This window comes from Hordeum vulgare, chromosome 3H (genome assembly GCF_904849725.1).
Source record: "Hordeum vulgare subsp. vulgare chromosome 3H, MorexV3_pseudomolecules_assembly, whole genome shotgun sequence".
NCBI lineage: Eukaryota > Viridiplantae > Streptophyta > Magnoliopsida > Poales > Poaceae > Hordeum > Hordeum vulgare.
In genome coordinates, this window is record NC_058520.1 from 262,134,830 (window position 1) to 262,149,523 (window position 14,694).

The 14,694-nt window shown below is 50.5% G+C and overlaps 1 pseudogene; it reads right to left on the bottom strand.

Moving 5' to 3' along the window:
- Window positions 1-1,067: 1,067 nt before the first annotated feature.
- On the bottom strand, window positions 1,068-1,847 carry LOC123441671 (annotated as a pseudogene).
- Between the last annotated feature and the right edge of the window lie 12,847 nt (window positions 1,848-14,694).

Genomic DNA, 14,694 nt, shown 5'->3' on the forward strand with positions numbered 1-14,694 from the left:
TTTTCATGCCATGTTTAGGGGATGCTACCATGTTTTGTATGCTGTTTTAGCTCATGCTTATTGCTATTGTTTTGTAGTAGTTGTCGCCCTCTACGACCCTGTTAAATTCCATTCTATGTAACTTGTTGTAGAATAGTGTTTTGTTGCTGTCAAAATGTCACCAGATTAAAAACTGCAAGTGCAAACTGAGAATTTCACAAAGTCCTAACATGTAATATTTGTTGCCATGTTGAGAGCTTGGTTGCCATTGTTTCATGAACCTTTCAATGTTGCTGTTAGTTAGAGATTGTTGTGCTCCTTAGCCTACTATTCATGTCTTGGTTGGACTTGTTCAGTGGTTGTTGCTGTTAGTGGACATATTGGGTGTTGTTTTGTTTTGGGTATTATGTGAGTTGTGCTCATTGGTTTTGCATGTATTTTAGGTCTATTGGACCTAGAGTAGTCATTGTTGCCTTCCGTATCTTGTTTTTTGATTTTCGAGAGAACCGTAACTCAAATTGCAACGTTCTTTATATATTTTCACCGTTTTCTCATAATGCATTCATTCCTGCCATGTTAATGCATGTCCAAATATGTAAACTTGAGGTTTTGTCTAGAATGCTAACAACTTAATAGAAGCATGAGAAACTTGACCAGTTACCATTGCCATGATCGTTTCATACCCACACTCATGTATCATGTTGTTTGAAGCATTACTGTCAGATTTCGAGCTCTGCAAAACCCTAAAGATTCGAACTCAGGGGCGTGTACGTAGATCTCTCTCGGGCTCACCTCACCTAGCTTGCTACTCGCCGGGGATGGCAGGAAACTCACTCGATGGTGAGGAAGACACAGAACACGACAGTTTACCCAGGTTCGGGACGCTGAGAGGCGTAATACCCTACTTATGCTTTGGTCGATTGCCTCTCGTGGAGGTTGGTGTATGAACTTGTACAATTTTCGAGGGCCTCCGGAGGCTGGATGGCCTACGTGTGGTGTGGGTGTGCGAATGAATGGATTGGATAGGGGTGGATGGGCTCCCCCTCTATGATGTAACCTATCCTCTATATACAGCAGAGGCCCGGGTCCTATCCCCCCATCGCAAGGGCGGGAAGGGATCCCATAATGGCCAACTTTGAAGGGGAATAGGGGAACATGCTCCCCTACCCAAAGGTGGTCTTCGCCTTTAAAAGTGGTTGCCGCCACTGAAGGGGCGGGTCTAGGGATGACGTCTGTCCTGCTGGTTGGCGGCGATGGCTTTGTTGCACAAGAAAGGAAACATTTGAAAGATGCCTTGAGAACCTGCGTACGTCCTTCCCACCTTTGCACAAAAGGGGAAACTGCACAATCCTGCAATCCGCTGCCCACCTATCCTTCTCCGCGTCATCCTTGACTCCTAAGGCCAGGTCTTGCCTCGGAATATCCTCCGCTCTGGAGCGGTCCTGAGGGGGGCCCTTGCGGGTCTTGAAGTTGTTCCTCCTCGAGAGTTTTGGCCCCTCGCAAGGGCCTTGCCTTGACTGGTGTCGATCCTGTTGGTTTTTGGTCGATGAAGTGGGCCAACCCTCGGTCGCACACAGGCAGGTGTGGATACCCCCATTCCCAGAATGCCGGCAGTAGCCCTCGGGCCCAAGGCGAGCTTGGGCTGGCTTCTTCGCGAAGCCTTGGGAGCGGCCCGAAGCGTCGCGGACCCTAAATGTATGCGGGCTAGGCGGCACACATGTCCAGCAGCCATGCGGCGATGCTCTCGCTCCTCGAGGCGTCCGGGGTGAACCAGACCACAATGGCACAATCTCCAAGAAACGCGCCGGCCATCATTGTTACTCATTTAATGGCATCGGCGCGGCCTGCCCACGCCCAACGGCCCTCATGGCCGTGACCGCTTGGTTCATAGGTGAGGCGACGTGGGCGGCAACGCTCCCACTGGCCCACCTCGCGGCCCCCAAGGGGTGCACGATGCTCGCACTCCCACGACGGTTGGTGGCCGTGGTTCTCCTATAAATATGTCCCGCCCATGGCAAGGGGGAGGCACCACGATCTTGAGCTCCCTCTGTGCTTCCCTTCCTCCGCCAAGAAAAACCTCTTCTCCCCTTCATTTCTTCATCTTCCATGGCATCTACACGAGGCGATCCTGGCCGGGGGAAACGCGCAGCTCCGTCCGCGCCCTCGTCAGCTCCCGGGAACGGTGGCGGAGGGCCCTCAGGGTCGTCGCGCGTCCGTCGCCGCTGGACTCTGACCGACGAGTAAGTTCCTCGCTTGCACCCCTTTCCCTTGTTGTCCCATCTGCTGCTTGGTGGTTGATCTCCCATTTTCTCCAAAGCTCCTGCAGCTAAGAAGCTCAAGCTTGGCGAACTTCATGAGGAGGTGGAGCGGCTGCGGGCTAAGCTCGAGAGTGCCGAGGCCGCCCTCCAGGCCGCCCACCAGGGCGAGGCCGAGGCCAAGGCGGAGTTGGCGTCGCTGCAGAGGCAGGTCCAGGAGGCCGCCGAGGACAAGGCAGCATATGCCCGGATGCTGGAGTCCCAGTGAGTCAAGAAGTTCGAGGGCATCACCATCCAGGCGGCGCGTGCGGCACGACGATTCGTGGGGGATGCCCGAGTGCTGTCGAGGTTGAGCAGCGACGAGGGCTACCTCACCTTCTTCCAGAAGGTGGTGGAGATGCTGGAGGCTAGCGTCTCCCGCGAGGAGGAGGACAACGTGTCCGTCGCACGCGAGCTTCGGGGCCTTGCCTTGACGCTCGTCTTCTCCAACCCGCGCCCCCTCGTTCCGCAGCTGGATCTCCAACGTGCCGTCAATTTGGTGCCCGCTAAGTCCCGTCGTCTTCTCTGGGACGAAGTGCGCCCGTGTGTCGACGCCATGGTGGAGCGGTACGTCTGGGTGCCCATCTCAAGTGAGGAGGAGGGCTCCGACGCGGAGCCTGCCGGCGCCAAGGGCGGTGTCAGCGACCTCTCCCCTAGGCGTCCCTCAGCTTCTGTTTCCCTGTTCCTGTAACATTGGACTTTGAACTCTACCCTGTCAGGTGTTAGACATTTGTATGTTACCTTCGTCGTTCTACCTTTTTCCTTTCGCCTTGGAATCGATAGCTTGCTCGCTGGTAGCCATCGCGGCTCGGCTCCCTCGCATAGGTCCCGTCGCTGACCCAGCCGTCGCCCGGGGGCAACGGCGGCTAGGCCCCTCAGGAGGTCCTACCCTCCTGAGGCATCGCCTGTTCCGCTGCATTCTTGGTCGATGGCCTCGTTCCTTGTCGTAGCTTAGTCCTTAGGTCTTAGCTCACGGGTTTGCGTCGGTCCCTTTTGCAGCTCCTCGTGAGTAGCTCCTGCTTTGTCGGTGGGACGGTGTGGAGACCCTTTCGGCACTCTATGTCTGCGGGTGCGCTAGGGGAATTCCCCATCCCGTCCCTTTGGTCATCGCCCCAGGACACCCTGAGGACTCCCGATACTCTTTGTGGCGGCATCGTGCTTCGATACGAGCCCCTGAGGGGGGGTCGACCGCCGAAAATGTTTGCCCTTGGGACGACAAGTCCTTCCTTTCACGCTCCTTGCGCCTAGGGGCGGTGCAGAGTGTTCAACTCCTCAGAAAATGTCATCAAGAAAAAGAGGCTTCAAAGCCGGCGAAACGAGACAGTGCAAGAGAAAATCCCCCCATTTTGTTCTTCAAACATCGACACTGAAATCAACAAATTTAAGTACAGCAGAGGATAATTCAAGCTCTAGGAAGAAGCAAGCAAACGCCGCATCCGTCACCTAGGCTAATCTCCGCCGCCATCTCCCCCAGCTGCGGGCATAGTCATTGGTGGACTAAGTTGATTGCCTCCGAATTCTCCCCAGCGTGGAGCGTAGGGCTGCCACTAGGCATGGGATGGGCCCCTTCCGCGTCCTCGGGGTGCCCTAGGCGTATACCGCCTCGGCTCGTTATTACGTGAGACTATCATGATTGGGGTGTATCTAGGAGGTCGCGAAGACACGTTGTCATCGCGAGTGTCGCTACCCCCGAGGCATATGCGCCTGATTCCTTTGGGTCATTGGTGCACCATGTTGATTGCCTCCGTCTTCTTCATAGCGCGGAGCGTGGGGCTACCACTAGGCATGGGATGGACCCCTTCCGCGTCCTCGGGGATCCCTGGGCCTATACATCCTCGATTCGTTATTATGTGAGAGTGTCATGGGATGAAGTAGGTTTCGGAAGGATTGAAGGACGATGCAGAGGTGCTGCGAGTTAATGCAGGTCCCGCGGGGATTGTAGGGCAAATGCGGGGGCGCTCCGGCTCCGCGATGTTTCCTACTTCTCCTGAGACTAGTTGAGGGCCTTCCTACTGATCTACGTCGGCAGGTCCTAGTCCCGCATATTTCCCTGCAGTCCTGAGGCACCTCATGGGGTAAGGCCCTAACACCCCTGATACCGACAGAATGTGCCTGGACGGCACCAGGGTGACCAAGTGGTTTTTTGACAGGTAAGGCTCCTGAGGAGCGATACTCAAGGGCCCCCTTTGAAGTTCGAGCGGCTGTGCATCGCCAAGACCCGGTCCCGCACATTTCCCAACCGTCGTTGCTTGCTACTGAATGGACGAACACAGCTACAGGGTCAGGCCCTACCACCCGTGACAATTACCGAATGTTCATGGATGGCATCAAGGGTGGAGGTGGCCTTATGACCGGTAAGGCCCCTGAGGCTCAATGCTCAGGAGCCCCCTTTTGACGCTCAAGTGGCCCCCATTTCATCATGTTCATTGTGGCCCTGGGGAGCTGCGGGGCCTCCCCAGGTCCCGCGACGGAGCGACGCACACCGGCTGGAGCCCCTGAGCGGGGCGGGGGGGGGTAGATCCCGCAAAGATGAAGAAAGGTAAGATGTCAGATCGTTGAATCGATTGCGCACATGTTATGGAAGCGTGCGTAAATGATAAGATGGGCAGTGGCGTGCGCTGAACACTTGAAGTTCATGCGGCCAGCAGACACCCCTAGAGTGGTGCACCAAAAAATTACCTTGTGTAGCTTCTTAGTGTCTAAGGGGCGCCTCGTGAGGCCCGGCCCTCGGCGCCCACACCAGCACCATAGGCGCCTCAGGTGACCCACGCCACTTGTGTCTCCTTGTTCTCTCCGACTCGTCCTCCTAAAGCCGGGGACCCGGTTCTTCGCAGTTCCTCTGCGGGGGCGGCGGCTAGCGTCATGCCCTGTGGCTTGGGGGCGCCCCCTGCCCGCGCCTCTTGGGCCCAGTGCTCCACCATCGGGAGCCCTAGGGTGCAGCTCAAGTGGGACCCCCAGAGTGTTCCTTACTCCTGAGGAGGACTGGCGCCTGGGGTGGATGCGTTAGGTTCTTCCTCATCGGGAAGGTTAAGTGGTGTTACATTACACAGTACATAAGGCTCCACGTAGGTGTTCGATCGACCTCCAAACCCGTTTAGCAGCGAGACGGTGGCAATCCGTCTCGGCGGCGGGGGGAGGTCCTCCCGGTCGTGTTGCTCGGAGTTCTTCTTGTGATGGGCCTCCACACGGAGTCGCTTGTTCATGTTGCCGCTGTTAGGTGGTCCTGGCATTGCTCGGTGCAAACTCCTCCCTTGGTACCCTGGCATGTCTCCATTACCGTCGTTCGCCCGCGCAGGCGCCTCTGCCGCCAGCTGCTAGCCTAGCCTGAGGGAGCGCTCCTGCGTGGCCTCCCCGGGTTGCCGGTTGCCAACCTGGTCTTGGTGATGCGCGACGGTGTGTGCATCGAACATCCTGCTGTTCTCATCGCGCCTGTGGTGGTTGCCGGCAAGCTGTGCCACGAGGCCGGCCATCGGAATCTGGAGGAGGAGGAGGGCAGCATGTGACGCGTCTCTCCCGGCCCCGTCCAGCGTCGGAGGGGCCCCGCCGCTTGGAGGCCCGAGGGACGGTAGGGGGTGCGGGCCTCCGGTGCCTGGTGCCTGCGTCCCTGAAGAAGAGCGGGGTCGGATGGCCTTCTGGGCGATGGCGATCAGCTCCATGATGTGGTCAGACAAGGCATCGAAGCCCCCTTGCCTCGGTCGCTGGCGGAGCATCTCGCTCGCCATCTGCAGCGCGTCGTGCGCACTCAGGTCCCCCAAGTTGATGCGGCGTGGCTTGGATGCCGGGGGTGCCTCCCAGCCGCCGTGCGACTGGGTGGCCCTGGTGGTTGTGATGGTGGAGACGATGTTGACGATCTGGTACGAGCCTCCTAGTACCATAACGCCGGTACACGTGCTTCCGGCCGCTGTGGTATGACGGTTGGAAGGCATCTCGGCGAGGATCGAAGAAGCTTGTTGGGCGCGGGCCATCGGAGCAGTGGGGCTTTGGGAAGATAAAGCTCGGAGAAGACCTTGACACGCCCCCTACCTGGCGCGCCAAATGTTGGATTTCGGGCTCCGCAAAAGCCTAAAGATTCGAACTCAGGGGCGTGTACGTAGATCTCTCTTGGTATCACCTCACCTAGCTTGCTACTCACCGGGGATGGCAGGGAACTCACTCAACAGTGAGGAAGACACAGAACATGGTAGTTTACCCAGGTTCGGGCCACTGAAAAGCATAATACCCTACTCCTGTTTGGTGGATCGCCTCTCATGGAGGTTGGTGGATGAACTAGTACAGTGTTCGAGGGCCTGTGGAGGCTGGATGGCCTACGTGTGATGTCGGTGTGCGTATGAATGGATTGGATCGGGGCGGATGGGCTCCCCCTCTATGAAATAACCTATCCTCTATATATAGCGGCGGCCCGGGTCCTCTTCCCCCATCGCAAGGGTGGGAAGGGATCCCACAATGGCCAACTTTGAAGGGGAACAGGGGAACATGCTCCCCTTCCCAATGATGGTCTTTGCCTGCAAAAGTGGCCGCCAACGTTGCATGGGTGGGTCCAGGGATGACGTCTTTCCTGCTGGCCTAGGCGATGGCTTTGTTGCACCAGAAAAGAAACCTTTCGAAGATGCCTTGGAAACTCGCGTATGTCCATCCCTCCTTTGCACAAAAGGGAAACTGCACCATCCTGCAATATGTTGCCCACCTGTCCTTTCTCTGCGTCATCCTTGACTCGTGAGGCCGATCTTGCGTCGGAATATCCCCCACTCCGGAGGGATCCGTAGGAGGCCCCCTGCGGGTCTTCAATCTATTCCTCCTGGCGAGGCTTGGCCCTCGCGAGAGCCTGGCCTTGAGTGGTGCTGGGCCTGTTGGTTTTTGGTCGTTGAAGTGGGCCAACCCTGGGCCGCACGCAGGCAGGTCCAGGTACCCCCATTCCCCGAACGCCGACAATTACACCTTGCCGTATGTTCATTGGATGTGTCTTTTCTTTGGGTAGCATCGGGAGCAGAGAACGAGTGCAAGGATCACATTGAGTACGTTCCTGAAGAGCAAGAGCTATACCCGTTAGAAGAACCAACATGCAAGATGATTGTGACCTTGACATCGCCTCTAATTTTGGTGTGCTTAAATGACTCGTTTCCATCTCTATTTTATAGATGCCTACCACCTGATAATAAGCCTCCAAACATTGCCATGAAATCCTTTAACCCCTCCACTACATAGCAAATATTGATTGGCTAAGATAGCGCTTTCTCAACCCACTTATAGCATTGATAGTTGCTAGTGCAGGCTAATCCATATGTTAACATGGGCTTTCGAATATCATCTTATTCCTGCATTTTGTTGGGTGTTTTATTCCATTTTTGCCGCGGTCGTTTCGGCTACCGGTGTTATGTTCCATATTGAGCACTCCTAACACGCTTGGGGTTGTTATGGGGGGCCCGTTGATAACTCATTTTGGTTAAGACTTGTCTGGCAAGACCCAACTTTGGTACTCAATTTCCTAACAACTTAATAAAAAAATCATAGGGAATAGATACCCGAGGATAATTAATTGACCCCCAGGCCAGTGCTGCTCATGAGTGTTGGTATAAACCAGAGCAGCTTATTAACGCTCCCCGGGGCAACTCGGTGCTTTGTCGTGGTAACCATCGCTCATCTGTAGTGTCTTGAGAACGAGATACGCGGCTCCTACCGGGTTCATCGACACGTTGAATGGTCTGGATGGATTTGTCTTCACATCCTTAAGGTATCTTGTGCATCGGGATTTCGGTGATACTTTGGGCTATCTCATGGTTGAGGTTTTCCACAGAGGAATCTGAAGAGATCACGGATTTTATGTGGTGGAGGCTTCCTATGCAGCTTGTGGTAATTTTTGATGGACTAGTTGGAGCACCCGTGGAGGGTTAATATCGGAAAGCCGTGAGCGGGATTATGTGGCAACATGGAAACTTTGTTTAGCATCCGGTTCTATATAAGATGAAGTAAACTTAATTAAAATGTGCCAACTGTGTGCATAACCGCAACGGTCTGTTTCGTGAGTTCCTTCTCTAAGTGAGGACATGGTGGGGTTATGATTGACGTAAGTAGGTGTTCAGGATCACTTAGTGATCATTATGTAGTTCTTAAGGTCATGCGTAGACCACTCACTTTACTTTATGTTCTCGTAAGTTAGCCACCATACATGCTTAGTGATGTTGCAACCTAAACCCTAAACCTTCCATACCCAATAACTTGATTAGTTCCGGCATCATGGTGGCAAGATTTATGAGTCCTTGTGACTCCCAGATTACTACACCACCATAGGTCAAGGTACCTTAGATCCAAAGGCTTTTGATGGTACGCAGATGCTGTGGGAAGTCAATGAAGGCAGTGGGCGCATGTACGTGACATACCTTGGCGATTAGAGGACCGTGTCGTCTCCTAGGCATAGAGAGGCAGATCATTGCAATTTTATAGTTTATCTCTTCTACAGTTTATCTTGAGTGAACTGTAACTTAACTTGTGGAGAGTGTATGCCATGCCATATACTCATCTCTTCTTGTATGTATTGCGATGATGATTTTTGTACTTGCAAAATGCTAAGATGCATCTCTTTCCTTATTGGGGCCTAGTCCCCAAATATGGGAAGTGCCACATCTTGGACGTTACAAGTTGCTAATCAGAGCCATACGACGATAGGAGCCTTTGATTGATCAAACTTAGCCGAGCCGAGTCTAGTGAAAAATTGTTTAGGTCTTAGTTATATCGAGAGTAGGATTCTTTTTACTCCTCTTCCCTGCTCTGGTGAAGTTCACGACTTAGGAATTTTATTTCTACTCCTCTTCCTGCTCAATTGTTTTAGGATCACGTGGATATTTTGGAATCTATATCATAACGATGTGCACAAGAATCCCGTGGTGCTCAACTCCTTGGAAGAAATCAAGTCACATAGGAGGCGCCAAGACAGAACTCCGTCACATTGGTATTAGGACGAAGGATGTACGGAATTTCTTCAATACTAGTAGTGGCGAGAGGAGTCCGGCATCCCCAGTACTGGTGGAGAGAGTTCGGATGTACTGCCATACTTAGTATCGTTGTGTTTTCGAGGGTCTGAGATAGATGAATTTCCGAGACTCTGGTTATGTGTTGAACGATGTGTTACATTGGAGCGTAGTATCATGTTAGGAATTTTGTGAAGTTTTTCTCATTGTATCCGTGGACCCGATTGCATAATTGAATGTTTCGGGAGTTCTTAGGTGGGAATTCCATTAGTCAACTAGGAAATTCTTTCATCCGACGTGTGTTGGGATATACATCTGTTTTGAGCAATTCTAGCTCAAACTTGACAATTGCAAGTGGCTTTCGAATCTTATGATGTTGACAATAATTTTGTGGAAGCATTCTTACTAATTCTAGTTTGAGTTCAAACTACTAAGACTTCATGTCGAAATATTTCAATCTTTTGATTCATCTTATCAGCTTCATCTTTCATCTATGGTGTAATGTTGTTGTCTATCTCCAGGATGGGTCGAGCAACTCGCCAGAACTCTGATCATGATGGGGAGCAGTCAAACCCTCCACCACCCCCTCCACCTCCTCAAGAAGCATGGCAAGCCTTATGGCCTTGATCGATGCAAACACTCATATGCCCCTTCAAATTATGAAAGAAAGGAACCAAGGTCAGCACTGGAATTTCAACAATCAGCGACAGTTGGCATCTCTCAATCAATTCCTGGCAAATCAGCCCAATTTCTTCACTTGCTGTGAGAAGCCATTTGATGCAGATGATTGGCTATCTGACATGAGTAAGCATTTCAAGTGCAGAATTGTCAAGCCTAAGGACTTTGTCAGATTTGCTACTTTCTAGTTGAAGGGTCGGGAAGCAGAGTGGTGCCAGCAGCTCAAGCATTCCAGAGGTGATTGTGTGATTAGCTCGGATGACTTGTGTCATGATTGCAGGGCTCATCATATCCCGACAAGCTTTCTGGAGGGCATGCGTGATAAGTTCAGGTGTGTGAAGCAAGGAAGCTCATCTATGTACAATTACGATATCGAGTTCCAGAACCTTGCGTGTTATGCAAAGCAGGATGTTCCGAACGAGAAGAGCAAGATCTATCAGTTTCAAGGTGGTCTCAAGGAATATTTACATCTTACTCTTCCTCTACACGACCCTCCTAAGTATGATCAATTCTATAACTTAGCTCTGGCGGCTGATTCAGTGTTGCTCAAGGTCGAGAATTCAAGGAAGCGTTTCACGGACTCCAATTAATCTTCGTCCTGAGCTCTGATTGTACCAAAGCAACAGAAGTTTTGGGTTCCTCCCCTTCCTCGTTAGCTGCAACAGTTCAACGAGTCTCGTGATCTTCCCACCCACCCAACCTAGCTTTCCAGTAGAAGTCTCATCCCCTAAGTTAGGAGCTCCTCCATCTAACTTCCGTCGTGTTAGAGGTGACTTGTCACAAGTGTGGTTAGAAGGGCCACTACTCCAACAAGTGTACCAGTCAGCGGCGTCTTCAGCCTCCTCCTCCAATCAGGCCCCCAGTCAATGCAATGGTGAAGCATGTTCCCAAGTCTGCGAGAGTGAACATGGTCAATGAAGTTAAGGATAGGAGTCATCAGATGTGATCGTGTGTAATCTCTTGGTTAATTCTATTCCTACAAGAGTTTTATTTGATTTTGGTCCATCACATTGCTTCATGTCTAAGCCATTTGTGAACAAGCATGATTTTCCTGTAAATCATTTGGATAGTCCTTTTCGTGTGATATCTCCGGGTATGCGGATGAGTTATCATATGGTCCTTTCGGATGTCTCTATCAAGATAGGCATTTATTACTTTGCATCATCTCCAATTGTTCTTGGCAATTTCGATATTGATCTTGTTCCTGGCATGGATTTTCTCATGATGAACAATTCATCCATTGATTGTGAAGCTAAAGAATTCAAGTTCACCCATCCTTCTAAAGACATGACCATTTTCGCGGCTCGCGATGACACGATTCATCTATTCTCTCTGCATGAGAAGGGCGAAATCTCAGCCATTTCTCAAGTGCCTATTGCGTGTGAGTATGAAGATGTCTTATGAGAAGAGTTTCCAGGAACACCTCCGCACCGAACAGTGGAGTTTGTGATTGAACTCGAGCCTGGAACTAAACAGGTTTGCAAGCAACCTTTTAAGCTTGGTCCCAAAGAGCTGAAAGAGTTGAAGAAGCGACTTGATGAATAGGAATGTCTGGGTCTGATCAGACCAAGTTCTTCTTCTTGGCGATGTGGTGTTCTGTTTGTCAAGAGTTGTTTGAGAAATTGAAAGGGGCCAAGATTTTCTCTAAGCTTGATCTTCGGATGGGCTATCATCAAATCTGCATTCGTGAAGTAGATATTCCCAAGACCGCTTTCAGGACAAACTTTGTCTCTTATGATTACACAATGATGTATTATGGTCTCGCCAATGCTCCTCCGACCTTCTCTTGTGTGATGAATTATCACTTTTGTCCCTTCAAGAATGAGTTCATCTTGATTTATATGGATGACATTCTGGTCTTTTCTGAATCTAAGTGAAAGCACATATGCTCTCTTGGTGGTTTTGATTATTCAGGACAACACGTATTATCTCTTGGACTAACACATTTACCTAGTATATTTCAGGTATAGTCCACAGAGGGTTTTGGCTATAGGATTGTGAGGGGAAGCCCCTTGATGAAGGAATGGATAGGGTTGGCTCAAGATTCAAGCAAGAAGACTCTTCATTTTACACTTTATGAGAATCACATTTGAGTCCACCGGAAAGCCAATACTATTGAAAGGGGATGAGGTATTATGATGAATTCGTTGCTCAAGTGCTTAGAGATAGCCACCAAAAATAACCAGCCATTCTCCCACATAACACTTGTGTCCCAAGCCAAATATCTAAAATCGGTGCCACCAAGTTTCCATATTCGGCCCTACCAATTTCCATCCCAAACAGAATGACAAACCTACCATTTCGGTGCTACCGAGTTTAGGTGACCAATCTTTTGTTGCCCACTACACAAAATCGGAATTTCTGATTTTGAGTATCGGTTTCACCGAGTTGGGTCATCTGACCATTAGTGCTCAGTAATCTTGGGTCTAATGCTCACCGAACAAACAAATGTTGAATAATGAGAGTCTTACATCAAACATACCGAAATAATACAACAAATGACCAATAAGGTCAAGTTCTTATAGGTAGGGCCTATAAGGCCAAAACACACTGATACAACTAGTAGCGGAAATCTTGGGTCTAAGCGGGTGCCCATGCCATCAGCCTACACGAACAGGCATTCTGACTGGGCAGTGTCCTAGTTCGCGGGTCCGTCTCCAATGACGTACTATTCTCCAAACTCTGGTACTTCCATGTCTGGTCAATAATATAACTAGTGGCAAGCCATTGAGTACATTGAATGTACTCGCAAACAGCCCATGATATGGATAGTGCAATTGATACGATAACAAGTAATATGCATTATTGGTGGATAGCACCTTAACAACAAATAAACATGATCATGGATGTGCAACATAAGCTAGATGGTATCTAGATGAACAGGTCACATGTATCAACATATCTGTTAAGGGCTGAACACTTTGGGTTCACCCGATATGCCAAGTCACCAAACATGGTCATATCAACTCTTTCTCAGATAACACCATCAAACACGCACACACACATGGTTTATGCGGAAACGATTGGACGCAGTTTAAGCACCACCACCCAACTATCCTTGACCGTGTACACGGCTATTCGAATAGTTTTACACACTGCAGAGGTTGTACGCTGTACCCACGAGATCCAGGAAACTTCCGTGTCATCCATGACTCATGGTATATAACATACCCGAGGTAAGTAACCAATCAATCCCTTCCCCCTGACAATACTAGACAAAGAGGTTCGCTCGATTGTTACCCAACCCACATGATGTACATCTTACGAGCACCAACTCTCGACAATATCGTCCATGCGGGGAACAATGACATAGTCGCCCTACCTGGCACGACCCCGTCACGAGAGTGACCACACATCACTCCCGCCACTAGTAATGTGGCTCTTTGCTAACACCGACCAGAGGAATCAACAAAGCCCCGTCCCATAAAGGGGTAACGTGGTCGCACATGTAAGGTTGGGACAGCCGACATATCATAAATCTACTCCCATTTCTGAAACCACTCACACCAAAATACACCCGGTGCACCACTTCTCCAAAAGTGGCCATCTAACTCATCATCACCCTCAGACATTAGTGGCACCCGACGGGGTTTTCATAAACCTTTGATTTATGCCATCGTCATGCACATGCTTCTACTATGCTTAGCTCTACTTGTCAACATGATATTAGCGTGAACCTCATAAGTGGTAGGATCATGCTAAAAAATGCAAGTGCTCCAGAGGAGCCATCGGTAACATCATGTCGATGATTGACCGAATATTTATGATCATATACAACTGGAATAATTGCTTTACTAGTATGCAATATCTTATTTGATCAAACATGGTCAAAGGGTTGCTTGCCTTGATCAGCTAAGTATCCGGGGTCTTCGGGGTCTTCAAGTCCAACTCCTTCGTCAAACGTGGTTTCTATCATCGTAATAATAAAGAAGTAATAAGTAGCTCACTCAAAAACAGATCACAAACTCACTTTAAAAATGTCGCCCTATTCTGATATATCCATATTGTTATTTAAAAAATATTTGTCTCTCATTTTAGTGAAAGGATTATTTTCAAAATCATTTTAATAGAAGCAAAACTATTCTGAATAGCCCTCTTTAATTATTAATAAACAGAAAGGTTGTCCCAAAAATTTGTGCAATGACTCTGTTAAATACTACTCATTTTTAGAAGAATTATGGTGTAGAAATAATGAAAATATATAGGATAACCATTTTTATAAAAATCCTTTAAAACTAAATTAAACATAAAAAGAAAAAGAGGCTCAGGCTCAGGCTGGCTTCGCTTGAGGCTTGGGTCGGCTCAGCTAGCCAGCCAGCCCTCGCGCGCGCGTGGCCACGTTCAAACCTGACGCGCGGGGCCGTGCAGTCAGCAGCAGACAGGAGAGAGGGGGAGAGAGAAGAGCCACCGACAGGTGAGCCCCACCTATCGGGGTCGTCTTCCACCTCAGGACAGAGAGGAGGGGAGGCACACCGGCGACGCTACCGAGGTCCTCGAGCCCAACCGAAGGCATAAATGGGAGTGGCTCACCGTCACCTACCTGTTGGTGGTCGAGGGGTCGACGGGGAGGCCCTGGTTCACCAGCGATGAGGTGGCTGCGGTGGAGTTGTTTCGGGAGGCTGATGAACTAGGTGCTACGGGTGTGGATTAGCTCGGGGAGGTGATGGGGAAGCATCCTGAGGCTACTAGGATCACGGAGAAGGTGAGAGTAGCGTCGGAGCTGGCCCGTAGCCGGAGATGGATGGAGCTCCGAAGCGGCGGGGCCTCGGTCGATCTCGAGC